The 24,575-nt window shown below is 42.9% G+C and overlaps 1 protein-coding gene across 1 annotated transcript in view; it reads right to left on the bottom strand.

Moving 5' to 3' along the window:
* RBM20 (RNA binding motif protein 20) overlaps positions 1 to 24,575 on the bottom strand; it is a 372,020-nt gene that overhangs the window by 346,854 nt on the left and 591 nt on the right. The gene's annotated exons all lie outside the window — the stretch shown is intronic.

Here is a 24,575-nt window from a genome sequence, read left to right on the forward strand (position 1 = left end):
ACACTATCACATATTGTCACTTACCTGTCACTACTACACTCACCAGTATCCTGTACAACTCTCATACTCTATTATATCCTGTCACTAATACACTCACTATTATCCTGTATAACTCTCATACACTATCACATATTGTCACTTATCTGTCACTACTACATGCACCAGTGTCCTGTATAACTCTCATACACTATTACATCCTGTCACTTACCTGTCACTACTACACTCACCAGTGTCCTGTACAACTCTCATACACTATTACATCCTGTCACTTACCTGTCACTACTACACTCACCAGTATCCTGTATAACTCTCATACACTATCACATCCTGTCACTTACCTGTCACTACTACACTCACCAGTATCCTGTATAACTCTCATACACTATCACATCCTGTCACTTACCTGTCACTACTACACTCACTAGTATCCTGTACAACTCTCATACACTAATATTATATCCTGTCACTAATACACTCACTAGTATCCTGTATAACTCTCATACACTATTACATCCTGTCACTTACATGTCACTACTACACTCACCAGTGTCCTGTACAACTCTCATACACTAATATTATATCCTGTCACTAATACACTCACTAGTATCCTGTATAACTCTCATACACTATTACATCCTGTCACTTACATGTCACTACTACACTCACCAGTATCCTGTATAACTCTCATACACTATTATATCCTGTCACTAATACACTCACTAGTATCCTGTATAACTCTCATACACTATTACATCCTGTCACTTACCTGTCACTACTACACTCACTAGTATCCTGTACAACTCTCATACACTAATATTATATCCTGTCACTAATACACTCACTAGTATCCTGTATAACTCTCATACACTATTACATCCTGTCACTTACCTGTCACTACTACACTCACCAGTATCCTGTACAACTCTCATACACTATTATATCCTGTCATTAATACACTCACCAGTATCCTGTACAACTCTCATACACTATTATATCCTGTCATTAATACACTCACTAGTATCCTGTATAACTCTCATACACTGTCACTTACCTGTCACTACTACATGCACCAGTGTCCTGTATAACTCTCATACACTATTATATCCTGTCACTTACCTGTCACTACTACACTCACTAGTATCCTGTATAACTCTCATACACTATCACATCCTGTCACTTACCTGTCACTACTACACTCACTAGTATCCTGTATAACTCTCATACTCTATTACATCCTGTCACTTACCTGTCACTACTACACTCACCAGTATCCTGTACAACTCTCATACACTATCACATCCTGTCACTTACCTGTCACTACTACACTCACTAGTATCCTGTATAACTCTCATACTCTATTACATCCTGTCACTTACCTGTCACTACTACACTCACCAGTATCCTGTATAACTCTCATACACTATCACATCCTGTCACTTACCTGTCACTACTACACTCACTAGTATCCTGTATAACTCTCATACTCTATTACATCCTGTCACTTACCTGTCACTACTACACTCACCAGTGTCCTGTGTAACTCTCATACACTATTATATCCTGTCACTTACCTGTCACTACTACACTCACTAGTATCCTGTATAACTCTCATACACTATCACATCCTGTCACTTACCTGTCACTACTACACTCACTAGTATCCTGTATAACTCTCATACACTATCACATCCTGTCACTTACCTGTCACTACTACACTCACTAGTATCCTGTATAACTCTCATACTCTATTACATCCTGTCACTTACCTGTCACTACTACACTCACCAGTGTCCTGTGTAACTCTCATACACTATCACATATTGTCACTTATCTGTCACTACTACACTCACCAGTATCCTGTACAACTCTCATACTCTATTATATCCTGTCATTAATACACTCACCAGTATCCTGTACAACTCTCATACTCTATTATATCCTGTCACTAATACACTCACTATTATCCTGTATAACTCTCATACACTATCACATATTGTCACTTATCTGTCACTACTACATGCACCAGTGTCCTGTATAACTCTCATACACTATTACATCCTGTCACTACTACACTCACCAGTGTCCTGTACAACTCTCATACACTATTACATCCTGTCACTTACCTGTCACTACTACACTCACCAGTATCCTGTATAACTCTCATACACTATCACATCCTGTCACTTACCTGTCACTACTACACTCACCAGTATCCTGTATAACTCTCATACACTATCACATCCTGTCACTTACCTGTCACTACTACATGCACCAGTGTCCTGTATAACTCTCATACACTATTATATCCTGTCACTTACCTGTCACTACTACACTCACTAGTATCCTGTATAACTCTCATACACTATCACATCCTGTCACTTACCTGTCACTACTACACTCACTAGTATCCTGTATAACTCTCATACTCTATTACATCCTGTCACTTACCTGTCACTACTACACTCACCAGTATCCTGTACAACTCTCATACACTATCACATCCTGTCACTTACCTGTCACTACTACACTCACTAGTATCCTGTATAACTCTCATACTCTATTACATCCTGTCACTTACCTGTCACTACTACACTCACTAGTATCCTGTATAACTCTCATACACTATCACATCCTGTCACTTACCTGTCACTACTACACTCACTAGTATCCTGTATAACTCTCATACTCTATTACATCCTGTCACTTACCTGTCACTACTACACTCACCAGTGTCCTGTGTAACTCTCATACACTATTATATCCTGTCACTTACCTGTCACTACTACACTCACTAGTATCCTGTATAACTCTCATACACTATCACATCCTGTCACTTACCTGTCACTACTACACTCACTAGTATCCTGTATAACTCTCATACACTATCACATCCTGTCACTTACCTGTCACTACTACACTCACTAGTATCCTGTATAACTCTCATACTCTATTACATCCTGTCACTTACCTGTCACTACTACACTCACCAGTGTCCTGTGTAACTCTCATACACTATCACATATTGTCACTTATCTGTCACTACTACACTCACCAGTATCCTGTACAACTCTCATACTCTATTATATCCTGTCATTAATACACTCACCAGTATCCTGTACAACTCTCATACTCTATTATATCCTGTCACTAATACACTCACTATTATCCTGTATAACTCTCATACACTATCACATATTGTCACTTATCTGTCACTACTACATGCACCAGTGTCCTGTATAACTCTCATACACTATTACATCCTGTCACTACTACACTCACCAGTGTCCTGTACAACTCTCATACACTATTACATCCTGTCACTTACCTGTCACTACTACACTCACCAGTATCCTGTATAACTCTCATACACTATCACATCCTGTCACTTACCTGTCACTACTACACTCACCAGTATCCTGTATAACTCTCATACACTATCACATCCTGTCACTTACCTGTCACTACTACATGCACCAGTGTCCTGTATAACTCTCATACACTATTATATCCTGTCACTTACCTGTCACTACTACACTCACTAGTATCCTGTATAACTCTCATACACTATCACATCCAGTCACTTACCTGTCACTACTACACTCACTAGTATCCTGTATAACTCTCATACTCTATTACATCCTGTCACTTACCTGTCACTACTACACTCACCAGTGTCCTGTGTAACTCTCATACACTATCACATATTGTCACTTATCTGTCACTACTACACTCACCAGTATCCTGTACAACTCTCATACTCTATTATATCCTGTCATTAATACACTCACCAGTATCCTGTACAACTCTCATACTCTATTATATCCTGTCACTAATACACTCACTATTATCCTGTATAACTCTCATACACTATCACATATTGTCACTTATCTGTCACTACTACATGCACCAGTGTCCTGTATAACTCTCATACACTATTACATCCTGTCACTACTACACTCACCAGTGTCCTGTACAACTCTCATACACTATTACATCCTGTCACTTACCTGTCACTACTACACTCACCAGTATCCTGTATAACTCTCATACACTATCACATCCTGTCACTTACCTGTCACTACTACACTCACCAGTATCCTGTATAACTCTCATACACTATCACATCCTGTCACTTACCTGTCACTACTACACTCACTAGTATCCTGTACAACTCTCATACACTAATATTATATCCTGTCACTAATACACTCACCAGTATCCTGTATAACTCTCATACACTATTACATCCTGTCACTTACCTGTCACTACTACACTCACCAGTATCCTGTATAACTCTCATACACTATTATATCCTGTCACTAATACACTCACTAGTATCCTGTATAACTCTCATACACTATTATATCCTGTCACTTACCTGTCACTACTACACGCACCAGTATCCTGTACAACTCTCATACACTATTATATCCTGTCATTAATACACTCACCAGTATCCTGTACAACTCTCACACACTATTATATCCTGTCATTAATACACTCACTATTATCCTGTATAACTCTCATACACTGTCACTTACCTGTCACTACTACACTCACCAGTATCCTGTACAACTCTCATACACTATCACATCCTGTCACTTACCTGTCACTACTACACTCACTAGTATCCTGTATAACTCTCATACACTATCACATCCTGTCACTTACCTGTCACTACTACACTCACTAGTATCCTGTATAACTCTCATACACTATTACATCCTGTCACTTACCTGTCACTACTACACTCACCAGTGTCCTGTGTAACTCTCATACACTATCACATATTGTCACTTATCTGTCACTACTACACTCACCAGTATCCTGTATAACTCTCATACACTATTATATCCTGTCACTTACCTGTCACTACTACACTCACCAGTGTCCTGTGTAACTCTCATACACTATCACATATTGTCACTTATCTGTCACTACTACACTCACCAGTATCCTGTATAACTCTCATACACTATTATATCCTGTCACTTACCTGTCACTACTACACTCACCAGTGTCCTGTGTAACTCTCATACACTATCACATATTGTCACTTATCTGTCACTACTACACTCACCAGTATCCTGTACAACTCTCATACTCTATTATATCCTGTCATTAATACACTCACTAGTATCCTGTATAACTCTCATACACTGTCACTTACCTGTCACTACTACATGCACCAGTGTCCTGTGTAACTCTCATACACTATTATATCCTGTCACTTATCTGTCACTACTACACTCACCAGTATCCTGTAAAACCATAATACACTATTACATCCTGTCACTTACCTGTCACTACTACACTCACTAGTATCCTGTATAACTCTCATACACTATTACATCCTGTCACTTACATGTCACTACTACACTCACCAGTGTCCTGTGTAACTCTCATACACTATTATATCCTGTCACTTACCTGTCACTACTACACTCACCAGTATCCTGTATAGCTCTCATTCACTATCACATATTGTCACTTATCTGTCACTACTACACTCACCAGTGTCCTGTGTAACTCTCATACACTATTATATCCTGTCACTTACCTGTCACTACTACACTCACCAGTATCCTGTATAGTATAACTCTCATACACTATTATATCCTGTCACTTACCTGTCACTACTACACGCACCAGTGTCCTGTGTAATTCTCATACACTATTATATCCTGTCACTTACCTGTCACTACTACACGCACCAGTATCCTGTATAGTATAACTCTCATACACTATTATATCCTGTCACTTACTTGTCACTACTACACGCACAACTGTCCTGTGTAATTCTCATACACTATTATATCCTGTCACTTACCTGTCACTACTACATGCACCAGTGTACTGTGTAATTCTCACACACTATCACATACTGTCACTTACCTGTCACTACTACACGCACCAGTGTCCTATATAACTGAAACACTATTATATCCTGTCGCTTACCTGTCACTATTACACTCACCAGTATCCTGTACAAATCTCAGACACTATCACATCCTGTCACTTACCTGTCACTACTACACGCACCAGTGTCCTCTGTAACTCTCATACACTATTATATCTTGTTACTTACCTGTCACTACTACACTCACCAGTATCCTGTATAACCATCATACACTATCACATATTGTCACTTTCCTGTCACTACTACACTCACCAGTATCCTGTATAGTATAACTTTCATACACTATTATATCCTGTCACTTACCTGTCACTACTACATGCACCAGTGTCCTGTGTAACTCTCATACACTATTATATCCTGTCACTTACCTGTCACTACTACACGCAACAGTGTCCTGTGTTACTCTCATACACTACTATATCCTGTCACTTACCTGTCACTACTACACGCACCGGTGTCCTGTGTAATTCTCACACACGATCACATACTGTCACTTACCTGTCACACTTACACTCACCAGCATTCTGTTTAACCATCATACACTATCACAACCTGTCACTACTACACTCACCAGTATCCTATATAATCATCAAACACTATCACATCCTGTCACTTACCTGTCACTACTACACTAACCGTCATACACTACCACATCCTGTCACTACTACACTCACCAGTATCCAGTATAACCCTCATACACTACCACATCCTGTCACTACTACACTCACCAGTATCCTGTATAAACCTCATTCACTATCACATCCTGTCACTTACATGTCACTACTACACTCACCAGCATCCTGTATAACCATCACACACTACCTATTACATCCTGTCACTTACCTGTCACTACTACACTCACCAGTATCCTGTATAACCATCATATACTACCTATCACATCCTGTCACTTACCTGTCACTACTACACTCACCAGTATCCTGTATAACCCTCATACACTACCACATCCTGTCACTGCTACACTCACCAGTGTCCTGTATGACCATCATACACTACCACATCCTGTCACTTACCTGTCACCTCTACACTCACCAGTGTCCTGTATAACTCTCATACACTATCACATCCTGTCACTTACCTGTCACTACTATACTCACCAGTGTCCTGTACAACCCTCATACACTACCACATCCTGTCACTTACCTGTCACTACTACATACCCTCCAACATTTTACACAGAAAAATCGGTACAAATCCGAAAAAGGGGCGTGGCTGCGGGTAAAGGGGGCGTGCCCACGCCCCTTTTCCTATACTTTCAATGGAAGTTTGGAGAGCCAAAAATCGGTACAGACCATGAAAAAAAGGTACTGTACCTATTAAAAAGGTACAGTTGGAGGGTATGCTACTATACTCACCAGCATCCTGTATAACCATCACACACTACCACATCCTGTCACTTACCTGTCACTGCTACACTCACCAGTGTCCTGTATAACCATCATACACTACCACATCCTGTCACTTACCTGTCACTACTCCACTCCCCAGCATCCTGTACAACCCTCATACACTACCACATCCTGTCACTTACCTGTCACTACTCCACTCCCCAGCATCCTGTACAACCCTCATACACTACCACATCCTGTCACTTACCTGTCATTGCTACACTCACCAGTGTCCTGTACAACCCTCATACACTACCACATCCTGTCACTTACCTGTGAAGCAGCGTAGAACAGTTTTACAACATGTCATTTATATCTGAATAGCGCATTATAGTGTTCTCCCTAAAAATAATAATGGCGTTTACGGCCATGTAATATAGGAGGAATGTTACGCAATTCCTGGCACCTGGACCAGCGTAAGCCGAGGGGGGGTGCAAGAAACTATAGTTTAGTCTAATGTATAAAAATACCAAAGCGTTTCACCACCTGTCCCAACATAATACTCCGCAATGATAAATCTGTCTGGCAACATAAAAGGTAATGGAGCCGAGTTACAGAGGCTCAGCTCGCCAGCTTTGTTTTGGTAGAAAATACAGACAGAATGACGAGGAGATTTTATACAGTTATTAATGGGATGGACGGAGAGAAAGCCCTCGTGAGACCACAACAGCGTAAAGACATATTCAGCTAAGCCACATTAAATAGCATCCAGAATTACAGATGCAGAACTATCATCAAGTGCTGAGCCTGAGTAATGTTTTTCTCCAGCGAGACGCGGAATACACGGGGGAAAACTAGTGCACAGAGAAACATTCTGCAACCCCTGGCGGCCAATCACATGCGTGCTTTCATTTTCAAGGCCCATTATGCACCAGGCATAATGGGCCTTGTTTAGGGGTAAATCCACACCAAGAAGGGGGCAAATTTTTGTATTATTTTATTTTTCTATTTATGCAAGCAGGGGAAACACCGCCTGCTTTTGTACATAGCACACAGATACCGGACACCTTTACGGTTACACTGTGATTTAGAGTAGAGCCAGAAATGCCACCTCCTAACTCTAATTGTACTGCGCCTTTAAAAGTGCCCCCCCCCCCGCCCCCCCCACAGGGCAACAGGGTTGAAAATGGTGTATTGCGCTGTGGCTGGACTTACCAATATCTGTAAGTGACAATGGCTGCCGTTCACAATATAGAAGTAAACTACATTCACATGGATCAACTTAAACATAAAACATTGTTATATACTTAGAATTTTAGAACTTTTTGGCCACTTCCCCAACAACACAGTTGAATACGGCGGCTGATGATCCCAAACAAAATCAGTAGGACCCCACCAAACGACACTATTGTTTGTCTTCGTATGAGTTTCTTGTGTTGTCTCCTATTTTATTAGAGACGGTAGTCTCAGGATCTCTCACTAACCTCTTCCTGCTGTTCCTCCCCCAGCTTCACATCAACTTTATAGCCGTGTTCCAGTGATCATATGGTTGTGAAAAACACAAGCATAATTTATTAGCACATTACCAATTGTAAAGCGCAACGGAATTTGCTGGTGCAAAATTAGTAAATGCTTTAAAAAGAAATAAAATAAAATAACGGCAGCATACGGTTTGCAACAACAGTAACTGGCAGGAATCGACAAAAGGGTTCTGCCCAATTTCAAAATGACCAAGAGACCAATTTCCAGTACCAACACTGCAATCCCCCTGCCCCTTGCACTGCCTGAAGTGTGTAGAACTAGTTATCTTGCCCAAATGCAAAACTGAAGTTTTCAGATACATAACGCTACAAAGACGAACATTCTGCAATTCATTTTCTCAATGTTCCTTCTGAAATAAGCTAGAACGGTTACCGACGGCTGTATAATGAAGACTTAACCGTCATATCTATGTCATTACTTTGAACAGACCTTCTCACGAGAAAGTATTTAAATTACTACCAAAGTGCCCCAATCGTCTCAATGCGGCTCCGGCCAGATGAAAACTTGCTAAACAGCTTGGCCATAACACGGACAGTTTATATTCCTTCATGTGTCAGGGACTCCGAGATGTCTGGATGGCTTTTTAAACCTTTTATCCTATTCTAAACACAGCTGACACTTTTCATTCAACACGGCCAGGTCTTCGCAGCCATTTTACACCCATATTGTTTCTAACGATGATTAAAAAAATTAAAAAATAAATGGCATATTATAGGTATTTTATTTATTATGCACTGTGGATTTTTTTTGTTCACGTCACAGTTTTACTATATCTGTTTTTTTTTTAAAGTAACATTTAAAACAAGTTACAACATCTCATTTAAACTATTATTATTTGTTAAAAATTGTAGTAATAATAATAATATAATAATATAATAATAATAATAGTAGAGAATAATTTTTTTTATGATTTTTTTTAAATATGTTTAGGCTTTTACATTACAAAAATAATTTTAATGGGCAGTAGGTGGAATTTATTGATAAACAATAATTATGTCCCTTTCACTTAATCAACAGATTAGTTAATAGTTTGTGCGTCTCAGGATTGCTATAACGTAGTTTCTGTCACACGTATCTTTTCATATTAAGCCATTTTAAAAATTCAAGAACTTCAGTTGTTACAAATTTATGTGATTTTTATTATACTTAAAGTAAATAAATTATAATGTCATCAAATTTATAACATTTATTAATTAATAATGTCATCAAATTTCTCATCCACTAAATGTAGAAATAATGGCAAAAAAATATATTTTCCATTTGACACCAAAAATCTTCATGTCAGGCATTTAAATGATTATATGTTGCTGCATCGAATCATAATTTACCTTAATTTCTGCAACCAGAGGGAAAGATTTTACACTTATTTTTCCCCAATTTTTCTGAAATTAATATATAAAAAGATTTAAAAAAATAGCAGTGTGCTTCCCGCATTGCCTGCCATGAAAACAGCATAGCAGTCTCATGAAAATACCTGATTGCACAAAAAAAACAAAAAACGTGGTGGTTTAGGTGATACCGGCATATTAAGTTACCATCATTCTTCATATAGATCATCTCTGAAGAAGGATTTGCAATTTACTGCTTGTAATGACTGAAAGAAAATAGTTACTGGGGCAGCGGATAATTCAGACGCTCAAAACTAAAACTACAAAACTCACGCTAAAGCTTGCTATATGCCAGCAACACCTGTATCCAGTAACAATAGGCCAAAGAAAGAGACTTATTCCCCATGAGAACAAATAATGTGTTGCTGATGTGTCAAAAAACCTCCCCGCAAAATGAGCCTTTCAGTAAAGTAATTCAAATTTCTTTTTTTTTTGTTTTGTTGTTTGTGAACATAGATGTGTGTGTATATATATATATATATATATACACACACACACACACACACACACACACATATATTAGAGATAGCTATATATCTTAAGAAGTAAAAATTATATATGTGTGTATATATATATATATATATATATATATGTACATACACACAAATTCTAATATATAGACACATTGTATAAATTACTTCCTATAGTTTATAAGCTTGCGAACAGTCTCTCAGTTATTTTATACATATATGTATATATATATATATATATATACACACACACAAACACACACACACACTTCAAATATAAGTGTAATCTTATATTAACAAACTGACAAAACATGTATTATATGAATGAAAATTAATTAGTATATCGTTATGATAATTTACAAAAAAAATCATAATTTGTTTAATAATTAAAAATATCAACATATAATATTTTTTAAAGCATTTTATATTTTGTTTTATTTTCTAATCTTACTTTAATTAGTTTTATTTATATAAAGTGAGTTTTTGTTGCAGTAATATATTTAACAAATAGACTACGTGAAATCAGAGAACGGTACCCCTGTAGTATTCCTCGCTACTTTTATGACATTTTTGATGTTAAGAAAAGCTAAAAGCCAGTTGTTGTTATTTTAATGTGTCCTACAAGATTATCTCCAAAGCTCTCTCTCCTTAATCATGCAATAAAACTTCAATGGGGAATATTTGTATTGGTGATTAAATTTACACGGTAAAGATTTCTAAAAAAAAAAAAAAAAAAAGGTTTGAACGATTGACTTTTTAGAAGGTTTTATTTTTTTACTTTAATCTTTCTTTAATAGTAACAAGTTACTACTACAAGCCCCTTATACACTTTGAGTTTACACTTTTCATTACTATATCATTAAAATATTTGAGATATTATTTTACTACTGTCAATGAATCACCTTTTTAATTTGAAAAAAATCAAATAAAAAAATAAATAAATAAATTGCATGTAAAATAGAGAATTAAAAAATAATAATCATAATAATTCACATTTGACTTTCAATATAATATGCTGAATCCTGTGCTAAAAATAAATTAAAATAAAAGTCCATTCAGTGGAGAAATGCAAAACATTTTTTGGAAACACAGATGAATTAACGGCTGAATTGAGGTCATAACGGCTGGTCAAACATGGCAAGAGACGTAAAGTTATGTAGCGCAGTTTCAAAATAACAAGATCACATTTCAGAGCCAAAGGAGGACATGTTGAAAATGGGACGTGTTACAATATTAGCAAGGCCATAATCAGCATATATATGAGCCGCTTGCAAATGGGGCGAGACATACACTTTTTCATACTTCAGAAAAACTTTTTGGGAGATAACCACCTATGGGCTAGATGGTGATGATAACATTACAAATGACAATTACAGACAGAACAATTTCATTACACTTCCCAATAATCTGTAACTGTACACTGAGACATAGGTACACGTTTACCACAACTGTCGCCAGAAGACGCTCGTTAATGGACAAGGTTTAAACTAGTATGAAGTGAGAGAAACGTAATGTACAACTCATCAAATACATCTGGAAGGAGACAGACCGATAGACAGACAGACAATTAGATAAAGAGATCGATATATACATACATGAGGTATTTAAATAAATAATATTACATAGATAAAACATTAAGCGATACATAGTTTATGTGTATTTTTCTTTTTGTTATTATTTATTAATTGATTTAATGAAGATAAGAAAATGGCCGTGTACTCTTTTCTCCAAGCCATACACTCTGTTATCTCCTAAGCGTGTACTCTGTTATCTCCTAGCTGTGTACTCTGTTATCTCCTAGCCGCGTACTCTGCTATCTCCTAGCCGCGTACTCTGCTATCTCCTAGCCGCGTACTCTGCTATCTCCTAGCCGCGTACTCTGCTATCTCCTAGCCGCGTACTCTGCTATCTCCTAGCCGCGAACTCTGCTATCTCCTAGCCGCGCACTCTGCTATCTCCTAGCCGCGTACTCTGCTATCTCCTAGCCGCGTACTCTGTTATCTCCTAGCCGCGTACTCTGTTATCTCCTAGCTATGTACTCTGTTATCTCCTAGCCGTGTACTCTGTTATCTCCTAGCCGTGTACTCTGTTATCTCCTGGCCGTGTACTCTGTTATCTCCTAGCTGTGTACTCTGTTATCTCCTAGCCGCGTACTCTGTTATCTCCTAGCCGCGTATTCTGTTATCTCCTAGCCGTGTACTCTGTTATCTCCTAGCCGTGTACTCTGTTATCTCCTGGCCGTGTACTCTGTTATCTCCTAGCTGTGTACTCTGTTATCTCCTAGCCGCGTACTCTGTTATCTCCTAGCCGCGTACTCTGTTATCTCCTAGCCGCGTACTCTGTTATCTCCTGGCCGTGTACTCTGTTATCTCCTGGCCGTGTACTCTGTTGTCTCCTAGCCACGTACTCTGTTATCTCCTAGCCGCGTACTCTGTTATCTCCTAGCTGTGTACTCTGTTATCTCCTAGCCGCGTACTCTGTTATCTCCTAGCCGCGTACTCTGTTATCTCCTAGCTGCGTACTCTGTTATCTCCTGGCCGTGTGCTCTGTTATCTCCTGGCTGTGTACTCTTTTATCTCCTAGCCGTGTACTCTGTTATCTCCTGGCCGTGTACTCTGTTATCTCCTAGCCGTATGCTCTGTCATCTCCTGGCTGTGTACTCTGTCATCTCCTGGCTGTGTACTCTGTTATCTCCTGGCTGTGTACTCTGTTATCTCCTAGCCGTGTACTCTGTTATCTCCTGGCCGTATGCTCTGTCATCTCCTGGCCGTGTACTCTGTTATCTCCTGGCCGAGTACTCTGTTATCTCCGGGCCGTATGGTCTGTCATTTCCTGGCTGTGTACTCTGTTATCTCCTAGCCGTGTATTCTGTCATCTCCTAGCCGTGTATTCTGTTATCTCCTAGCCGTATGCGCTGTCATCTCCTGGCTGTGTACTCTGTTATCTCCTGGCTGTGTACTCTGTTATCTCCTGGCTGTGTACTCTGTTATCTCCTGGCTGTGTACTCTGTTATCTCCTGGCTGTGTACTCTGTTATCTCCTGGCTGTGTACTCTGTTATCTCCTAGCTGTGTACTCTGTTATCTCCTAGCTGTGTACTCTGTTATCTCCTAGCTGTGTACTCTGTTATCTCCTAGCTGTGTACTCTGTTATCTCCTAGCCGTGTACTCTGTTATCTCCTAGCCGTATGCTCTGTCATCTGCTGTGTACTCTGTTATCTCCTAGCCGCGTACTCTGTTATCTCCTAGCCGCGTACTCTGTTATCTCCTAGCTGTGTACTCTGTTATCTCCTAGCCGCGTACTCTGTTATCTCCTAGCCGCGTACTCTGTTATCTCCTGGCCGTGTACTCTGTTATCTCCTGGCCGTGTACTCTGTTATCTCCTGGCCGTATGCTCTGTCATCTCCTGGCTGTGTACTCTGTTATCTCCTAGCCGTGTACTCTGTTATCTCCTGGCTGTGTACTCTGTTATCTCCTAGCCGTATGCTCTGTCATCTCCTGGCTGTGTACTCTGTTATCTCCTAGCCGTATGCTCTGTCATCTCCTGGCTGTGTACTCTGTTATCTCCTAGCCGTGTACTCTGTTATCTCCTGGCTGTGTACTCTGTTATCTCCTGGCTGTGTACTCTGTTATCTCCTAGCCGCGTACTCTGTTATCTCCTGGCTATGTACTCTGTTATCTCCTGGCCGCGTACTCTGTTATCTCCTGGCCGCGTACTCTGTTATCTCCTAGCTGTGTACTCTGTTATCTCCTAGCCGTATGATCTGTCATCTCCTGGCTGTGTACTCTGTTATCTCCTGGCTGTGTACTCTGTTATCTCCTAGCCGTGTACTCTGTTATCTCCTGGCTGTGTACTCTGTTATCTCCTAGCCGTGTACTCTGTTATCTCCTGGCCGTATGCTCTGTCATCTCCTGGCCGTCTACTCTGTTATCTCCTGGCCGTGTACTCTGTTATCTCCTGGCCGTATGGTCTGTCATTTCCTGGCTGTGTACTCTGTTATCTCCTAGCCGTATGCTCTGTCATCTCCTGGCTGTGTACTCTGTTATCTCCTAGCCGTGTACTCTGTTATCTCCTGGCTGTGTACTCTGTTATCTCCTAGCCGTGTACTCTGTTATCTCCTGGCCGTATGCTCTGTCATCTCCTGGCCGTGTACTCTGTTATCTCCTGGCCGTATGGTGTGTCATTTCCTGGCTGTGTACTCTGTTATCTCCTAGCCGTGTACTCTGTTATCTCCTAGCCATATGCTCTGTCATCTCCTGGATGTGTACTCTGTTATCTCCTAGCCGTATGCTCTGTCATCTCCTGACTGTGTACTCTGTTATCTCCTGGCTGTGTACTCTGTTATCTCCTGGCTGTGTACTCTGTTATCTCCTGGCTGTGTACTCTGTTATCTCCTAGCCGCGTACTCTGTTATCTCCTGGCTATGTACTCTGTTATCTCCTGGCCGCGTACTCTGTTATCTCCTGGCCGCGTACTCTGTTATCTCCTAGCTGTGTACTCTGTTATCTCCTAGCCGCGTACTCTGTTATCTCCTAGCTGTGTACTCTGTTATCTCCTGGCCGCGTACTCTGTTATCTCCTAGCTGTGTACTCTGTTATCTCCTAGCTGTGTACTCTGTTATCTCCTAGCCGTGTACTCTGTTATCTCCTAGCCGTATGCTCTGTCATCTCCTGGCTGTGTACTCTGTTATCTCCTGGCTGTGTACTCTGTTATCTCCTAGCCGTGTACTCTGTTATCTCCTGGCTGTGTACTCTGTTATCTCCTAGCTGTGTACTCTGTTATCTCCTAGCCGCGTACTCTGTTATCTCCTAGCTGTGTACTCTGTTATCTCCTGGCCGCGTACTCTGTTATCTCCAAGCCGTGTACTCTGTTATCTCCTAGCCGCGTACTCTGTTATCTCCTGGCTGTGTACTCTGTTATCTCCTAGCTGTGTACTCTGTTATCTCCTAGCTGTGTACTCTGTTATCTCCTAGCTGTGTACTCTGTTATCTCCTAGCCGTATGCTCTGTCATCTCCTGGCTGTGTACTCTGTTATCTCCTGGCTGTGTACTCTGTTATCTCCTAGCCGTGTACTCTGTTATCTCCTGGCTGTGTACTCTGTTATCTCCTAGCCGTGTACTCTGTTATCTCCTGGCCGTATGCTCTGTCATCTCCTGGCCGTGTACTCTGTTATCTCCTGGCCGTGTACTCTGTTATCTCCTGGCCGTATGGTCTGTCATTTCCTGGCTGAGTACTCTGTTATCTCCTAGCCGTATGCTCTGTCATCTCCTGGCTGTGTACTCTGTTATCTCCTGGCTGTGTACTCTGTCATCTCCTAGCCGTGTATTCTGTTATCTCCTGGCCGTATGCTCTGTCATCTCCTGGCTGTGTACTCTGTTATCTCCTGGCTGTGTACTCTGTTATCTCCTGGCTGTGTACTCTGTTATCTCCTGGCTGTGTACTCTGTTATCTCCTGGCCGTATGCTCTGTCATCTCCTGGCTGTGTACTCTGTTATCTCCTAGCTGTGTACTCTGTTATCTCCTAGCCGTGTACTCTGTCATCTCCTGGCTGTGTATTCTGTTATCTCCTGGCCGTGTACTCTGTTATCTCCTGGCCGTATGCTCTGTCATCTCCTGGCTGTGTACTCTGTTATCTCCTGGCCGTATGCTCTGTCATCTCCTGGCTGTATACTCTGTTATCTCCTGGCTGTGTACTCTGTTATCTCCTAGCCGCGTACTCTGTTATCTCCTGGCTATGTACTCTGTTATCTCCTGGCCGCGTACTCTGTTATCTCCTGGCCGCGTACTCTGTTATCTCCTAGCTGTGTACTCTGTTATCTCCTAGCCGCGTACTCTGTTATCTCCTAGCCGCGTACTCTGTTATCTCCTAGCCGCGTACTCTGTTATCTCCTAGCCGCGTACTCTGTTATCTCCTAGCCGCGTACTCTGTTATCTCCTAGCTGTGTACTCTGTTATCTCCTGGCCGTGTACTCTGTTATCTCCTGGCCGTATGCTCTGTCATCTCCTGGCTGTGTACTCTGTTATCTCCTAGCCGTGTACTCTGTCATCTCCTGGCTGTGTACTCTGTTATCTCCTAGCCGCGTACTCTGTTATCTCCTAGCTGTGTACTCTGTTATCTCCTGGCCGCGTACTCTGTTATCTCCTAGCCGTATGCTCTGTCATCTCCTGGCTGTGTACTCTGTTATCTCCTGGCTGTGTACTCTGTTATCTCCTAGCCGTGTACTCTGTTATCTCCTGGCTGTGTACTCTGTTATCTCCTAGCCGTGTACTCTGTTATCTCCTGGCCGTATGCTCTGTCATCTCCTGGCTGTGTACTCTGTTATCTCCTAGCCGTATGCTCTGTCATCTCCTGGCTGTGTACTCTGTTATCTCCTGGCTGTGTACTCTGTTATCTCCCTCCGTATGCTCTGTCATCTCCTGGCTGTGTACTCTGTTATCTCCTAGCCGTATGCTCTGTCATCTCCTGGCTGTGTACTCTGTTATCTCCTGGCTGTGTACTCTGTTATCTCCTGGCCGTATGCTCTGTCATCTCCTGGCTGTGTACTCTGTTATCTCCTAGCCGTATGCTCTGTCATCTCCTGGCTGTGTACTCTGTTATCTCCTGGCTGTGTACTCTGTTATCTCCTGGCTGTGTACTCTGTTATCTCCTGGCTGTGTACTCTGTTATCTCCTGGCTGTGTACTCTGTCATCTCCTAGCCGTGTACTCTGTCATCTCCTAGCCGTGTATTCTGTTATCTCCTAGCCGTGTATTCTGTTATCTCCTAGCCGTGTACTCTGTTATCTCCTAGCCGCGTACTCTGTTATCTCCTAGCCGTGTACTCTGTTATCTCCTGGCCGTATGCTCTGTCATCTCCTGGCCGTGTACTCTGTTAGTTCCTAGCCGCGTACTCTGTTATCTCCTAGCCGTGTACTCTGTTATCTCCTGGCCGTATGCTCTGTCATCTCCTGGCCGTGTACTCTGTTATCTCCTAGCCGCGTACTCTGTTATCTCCTAGCCGTGTACTCTGTTATCTCCTGGCCGTATGCTCTGTCATCTCCTGGCTGTGTACTCTGTTATCTCCTAGCCGTGTACTCTGTTATCTCCTGGCTGTGTACTCTGTTATCTCCTAGCCGTGTACTCTGTTATCTCCTGGCCGTATGCTCTGTCATCTCCTGGCCGTGTACTCTGTTATCTCCTGGCTGTATGGTCTGTCATCTCCTGGCTGTGTACTCTGTTATCTCCTAGCCGTATGCTCTGTCATCTCCTGGCTGTGTACTCTGTTATCTCCTGGCTGTGTACTCTGTCATCTCCTAGCCGTGTATTCTGTTATCTCCTGGCAGTGTACTCTGTTATCTCCTAGCCGTGTATTCTGTTATCTCCTAGCCGTGTATTCTGTTATCTCCTAGCCGTGTACTCTGTTATCTCCTAGCCGTGTACTCTGTTATCTCCTGGCTGTGTACTCTGTTATCTCCTGGCTGTGTACTCTGTTATCTCCTGGCCGTGTACTCTGTTGTCTCCTAGCCGTGTACTCTGTTATCTCCTGGCCGTATGCTCTGTCATCTCCTGGCTGTGTACTCTGTCATCTCCTGGCTGTGTACTCTGTTATCTCCTGGCTGTGTACTCTGTTATCTCCTAGCCGTGTACTCTGTTATCTCCTGGCCGTGTACTCTGTTATCTCCTGGCCGTATGGTCTGTCATCTCCTGGCTGTGTACTCTGTTATCTCCTAGCCGTATGCTCTGTCATCTCCTGGCTGTGTACTCTGTTATCTCCTGGCTGTGTACTCTGTTATCTCCTGGCTGTGTACTCTGTCATCTCCTAGCCGTGTACTCTGTCATCTCCTAGCCGTGTATTCTGTTATCTCCTAGCCGTGTACTCTGTTATCTCCTAGCCGCGTACTCTGTTATCTCCTAGCCGTGTACTCTGTTATCTCCTGGCCGTATGCTCTGTCATCTCCTGGCCGTGTACTCTGTTATCTCCTAGCCGCGTACTCTGTTATCTCCTAGCCGTGTACTCTGTTATCTCCTGGCCGTATGCTCTGTCATCTCCTGGCCGTGTACTCTGTTATCTCCTAGCCGCGTACTCTGTTATCTCCTAGCCGTGTACTCTGTTATCTCCTGGCCGTATGCTCTGTCATCTCCTGGCCGTGTACTCTGTTATCTCCTAGCCGCGTACTCTGTTATCTCCTAGCCGTGTACTCTGTTATCTCCTAGCCGTGTACTCTGTTATCTCCTGGCCGTATGCTCTGTCATCTCCTGGCCGTGTACTCTGTTATCTCCTGGCCGTATGGTCTGTCATCTCCTGGCTGTGTACTCTGTTATCTCCTAGCCGTATGCTCTGTCATCTCCTGGCTGTGTACTCTGTTATCTCCTGGCTGTGTACTCTGTCATCTCCTAGCCGTGTATTCTGTTATCTCCTGGCAGTGTACTCTGTTATCTCCTAGCCGTGTATTCTGTTATCTCCTAGCCGTGTATTCTGTTATCTCCTAGCCGTGTACTCTGCTATCTCCTAGCCGTGTACTCTGTTATCTCCTGGCTGTGTACTCTGTTATCTCCTGGCTGTGTACTCTGTTGTCTCCTAGCCGTGTACTCTGTTATCTCCTGGCCGTATGCTCTGTCATCTCCTGGCTGTGTACTCTGTCATCTCCTGGCTGTGTACTCTGTTATCTCCTGATTGTGTACTCTGTTATCTCCTGGCTGTGTACTCTGTTATCTCCTGGCCGCGTACTCTGTTATCTCCTAGCCGTGTACTCTGTTATCTCCTGGCCGTATGCTCTGTCATCTCCTGGCTGTGTACTCTGTTATCTCCTGGCTGTGTACTCTGTTATCTCCTAGCCGTGTACTCTGTTATCTCCTAGCTGTGTACTCTGTTATCTCCTAGCCGCGTACTCTGTTATCTCCTAGCTGTGTACTCTGTTATCTCCTAGCTGTGTACTCTGTTATCTCCTGGCCGCGTACTCTGTTATCTCCTAGCCGTGTACTCTGTTATCTCCTAGCCGTATGCTCTGTCATCTCCTGGCTGTGTACTCTGTTATCTCCTGGCTGAGTACTCTGTTATCTCCTACCCGTATACTCTGTTATCTCCTGGCTGTGTACTCTGTTATCTCCTAGCTGTGTACTCTGTTATCTCCTAGCCGTATGCTCTGTCATCTCCTGGCCGTGTACTCTGTTATCTCCTGGCCGTGTACTCTGTTATCTCCTGGCCGTATGGTCTGTCATTTCCTGGCTGTGTACTCTGTTATCTCCTAGCCGTATGCTCTGTCATCTCCTGGCTGTGTACTCTGTTATCTCCTGGCTGTGTACTCTGTCATCTCCTAGCCGTGTATTCTGTTATCTCCTGGCCGTATGCTCTGTCATCTCCTGGCTGTGTACTCTGTTATCTCCTGGCCGCGTACTCTGTTATCTCCTAGCTGTGTACTCTGTTATCTCCTGGCCGCGTACTCTGTTATCTCCTAGCTGTGTACTCTGTTATCTCTTGGCCGCGTACTCTGTTATCTCCTAGCCGTGTACTCTGTTATCTCCTAGCCGTATGCTCTGTCATCTCCTGGCTGTGTACTCTGTTATCTCCTAGCTGTGTACTCTGTTATCTCCTGGCCGCGTACTCTGTTATCTCCTAGCCGTGTACTCTGTTATCTCCTAGCCGTATGCTCTGTCATCTCCTGGCTGTGTACTCTGTTATCTCCTGGCTGTGTACTCTGTTATCTCCTGGCTGTGTACTCTGTCATCTCCTGGCTGTGTACTCTGTCATCTCCTGGCTGTGTACTCTGTTATCTCCTGGCTGTGTACTCTGTTATCTCCTAGCCGTGTACTCTGTTATCTCCTAGCCGTGTACTCTGTTATCTCCTGGCCGTGTACTCCGTTATCTCCTGGCCGTGTACTCTGTTATCTCCTGGCTGTGTACTCTGTTATCTCCTAGCCGCGTACTCTGTTATCTCCTGGCTATGTACTCTGTTATCTCCTGGCCGCGTACTCTGTTATCTCCTGGCCGCGTACTCTGTTATCTCCTAGCTGTGTACTCTGTTATCTCCTAGCCGCGTACTCTGTTATCTCCTAGCCGCGTACTCTGTTATCTCCTAGCTGTGTACTCTGTTATCTCCTAGCCGCGTACTCTGTTATCTCCTAGCCGCGTACTCTGTTATCTCCTAGCTGTGTACTCTGTTATCTCCTAGCCGCGTACTCTGTTATCTCCTAGCCGCGTACTCTGTTATCTCCTAGCTGTGTACTCTGTTATCTCCTGGCCGTGTACTCTGTTATCTCCTGGCCGTATGCTCTGTCATCTCCTGGCTGTGTACTCTGTTATCTCCTAGCCGTGTACTCTGTTATCTCCTGGCTGTGTACTCTGTTATCTCCTAGCCGTGTACTCTGTTATCTCCTAGCCGTATGCTCTGTCATCTCCTGGCTGTGTACTCTGTTATCTCCTAGCCGTATGCTCTGTCATCTCCTGGCTGTGTACTCTGTTATCTCCTGGCTGTGTACTCTGTTATCTCCTGGCTGTGTACTCTGTTATCTCCTGGCCGCGTACTCTGTTATCTCCTGGCTATGTACTCTGTTATCTCCTGGCCGCGTACTCTGTTATCTCCTGGCCGCGTACTCTGTTATCTCCTAGCTGTGTACTCTGTTATCTCCTAGCTGCGTACTCTGTTATCTCCTAGCCGCGTACTCTGTTATCTCCTAGCCGCGCACTCTGTTATCTCCTAGCTGTGTATTCTGTTATCTCCTGGCCGCGTACTCTGTTATCTCCTAGCCGTGTACTCTGTTATCTCCTAGCCGTATGCTCTGTCATCTCCTGGCTGTGTACTCTGTTATCTCCTGGCTGTGTACTCTGTTATCTCCTAGCCGTGTACTCTGTTATCTCCTGGCTGTGTACTCTGTTATCTCCTAGCCGTGTACTCTGCTATCTCCTGGCTGTGTACTCTGTTATCTCCTATCCGTGTACTCTGCTATCTCCTGGCTGTGTACTCTGTTATCTCCTAGCCGTATGCTCTGTCATCTCCTGGCTGTGTACTCTGTTATCTCCTGGCTGTGTACTCTGTTATCTCCTGGCTGTGTACTCTGTTATCTCCTAGCCGTATGCTCTGTTATCTCCTAGCTGTGTACTCTGTCATCTCCTAGCTGTGTACTCTGTTATCTCCTGGCTGTGTACTCTGTTATCTCCTGGCTGTGTACTCTGTTATCTCCTGGCCGTGTACTCTGTTATCTCCTAGCTGTGTACTCTGTTATCTCCTGGCTGTGTACTCTGTTATCTCCTAGCCGTGTACTCTGTTATCTCCTGGCCGTATGCTCTGTCATCTCCTGGCCGTGTACTCTGTTATCTCCTGGCCGTGTACTCTGTTATCTCCTGGCCGTATGGTCTGTCATCTCCTGGCTGTGTACTCTGTTATCTCCTAGCCGTATGCTCTGTCATCTCCTGGCTGTGTACTCTGTTATCTCCTGGCTGTGTACTCTGTTATCTCCTGGCCGTGTACTCTGTTATCTCCTGGCCGTATGCTCTGTCATCTCCTGGCTGTGTACTCTGTTATCTCCTAGCCGTGTACTCTGTTATCTCCTAGCCGTGTATTCTGTTATCTCCTGGCTGTGTACTCTGTCATCTCCTAGCCGTGTACTCTGTTATCTCCTGGCCGCGTACTCTGTTATCTCCTGGCCGTGTATTCTGTTATCTCCAGGTTGGTAGCATCTCAGCCATATGACACACATGCTCCAGCACCCGATCACTTATAACAATAATAATAACTGTACACCATAATGAGCAATTATTCAGAAAACATTCCGGAAGCGGTAGAAGGTGATCACCATCCTAAGACAGATACAAGGGGAACTTCATTATTACAAATGTAAAACCAAATACAGTCATCCCCAATTTCTAAATGACAGAATTGACATAGTTTCAATGTCTCCTCAGCACTGTACATTGGTACTGCAGTGGTTTCTGAACTTGGTGCCACAAAGGTTGCCACGGGCTGGTGGTCCAGGACCAAATCAAATTATTTATGGTTCATGTGATAGGTAAAACCAGAGCTGGTGGCCACAAATCATAATATACAGGTATATGGAGAAAAACAAGCACAACCCTGTCCCTCACCACATCACTGACCAACAGGACGCAGGTAAGCACAATGTACCTCATTTCAGATTTATTAGCTGAAATAGAGATAGATAGATAGATAGATAGATAGATAGATAGATAGATAGATAGATAGATAGATAGACATACCTCCCAACATTTCAAACATAGGTAGAGGGACACCTGTCCGAAAAAGGGGTGTGACCTACGAGAAATGGGCACGGCTTCGCGGGAGGGTCCGCGATTGCGAGCCTCGTCTTGTTTTTGTCATTGCCCAGTGCTCTGTGAGCTATGAAATGGAGCGATAGATAGATAGATAGATAGATAGATAGATAGATAGATAGATAGATAGATAGATAGATAGATATGAAATAGAAATGGATAGAGAGAGAGAGAGAGAGAGAGAGAGATTGAATTTGACGGCAGATAAGAACCATTTGGCCCATCTGGTCTGCTCTAAAAGAGTGGCACGTATGGCGATAGATAGATAGATAGATAGATAGATAGATAGATAGATAGATAGATAGATAGATAGATAGATAGATAGATATTTCTGTCCCTTACAGTAGCTTCCATGAACTAGGTTCTGAAGAGAACGTTGGGTAGATAGATCAGATATAGCTCCAAAGACTGGTAATTATAAATCTATATACAGCTGTACACCAATATATACACACTCCCCATTTCCTCTTTGGATTTGATGGTGACACTGCAAAGAGAAACTTCCATTTCCACCAGCACAGAGCGCCCCCCAGACTTCCCCCATCCCAATAATAACATAGGATGTGAGCAGGGAACGCTCAACAGGTGCCAACATTATAAAATGTGTTCCGGTGATTTGCAGTCTTCATCCCAGCATGCCAAGGCCAGCTCTATATGTCTATATGGGCGCTCCATGTCTATATGGGACTTTATATTTCTCTATCCACCTCTCTATGGCCCTCATTCCGAGTTGTTCGCTCGCAAGGCGATTTTAGCAGAGTTACACACGCTAAGCCGCCGCCTACTGGGAGTGTATCTTAGCTTCTTAAAATTGCGAACGATGTATTCGCAATATTGCGATTACAAACTACTTAGCAGTTTCTGAGTAGCTTCAACCTTACTCGGCATCTGCGATCAGTTCACTGCTTGTCGTTCCTGGTTTGACGTCACAAACACACCCAGCTTTCGCCCAGACACTCCTCCGTTTCTCCAGCCACTCCCGCGTTTTTTCCGGAAACGGTAGCGTTTTTATCCACACGCCCATAAAACGCCGTGTTTCCGCCCAGTAACACCCATTTCCTGTCAATCACACTACGATCGCCGGAGCGAAGAAAAAGCCGTGAGTAAAAATACTATCTTCATAGCAAAATTACTTGGCGCAGTCGCAGTGCGAACATTGCGCATGCGTACTAAGCAGAAAAACGCTGCGATGCGAAGAAAAATACCGAGCGAACGACTCGGAATGAGGGCCTATGTCTATATGGACCTCTCTATTTCTATATGGACCTCTCCATGTCTATATGGACCTCTCCATGTCTGTATGGCCTTTACATGTGCATATGGACCTCTCCATGTCTGTATGGACTTCTCCATGTGCATATGGACCTATTTCTATATGGAACCCTATATGGCCAGCTATGGATACCATATTATCAACACTGAGCCGTTTGACAGAAGATCAAAATAAGTCCAGGACAGTTATCCACAGGGTCGACATAAGTCGGCAGCAACTTGACGGCACTTTACAACAACTACAGTACATGGTTACATGGAATTGAACATTTCTATAGGAACCTCCCTGCAGCTATATGGACTTCTACATTTCTCTCAATGGGGTCTATGTACTAATTCTTGGAGAGAGATAAACTACCAACCAATCAGCTCCTAACT

This window comes from Pseudophryne corroboree, chromosome 3, assembly GCF_028390025.1.
Source record: "Pseudophryne corroboree isolate aPseCor3 chromosome 3, aPseCor3.hap2, whole genome shotgun sequence".
NCBI lineage: Eukaryota > Metazoa > Chordata > Amphibia > Anura > Myobatrachidae > Pseudophryne > Pseudophryne corroboree.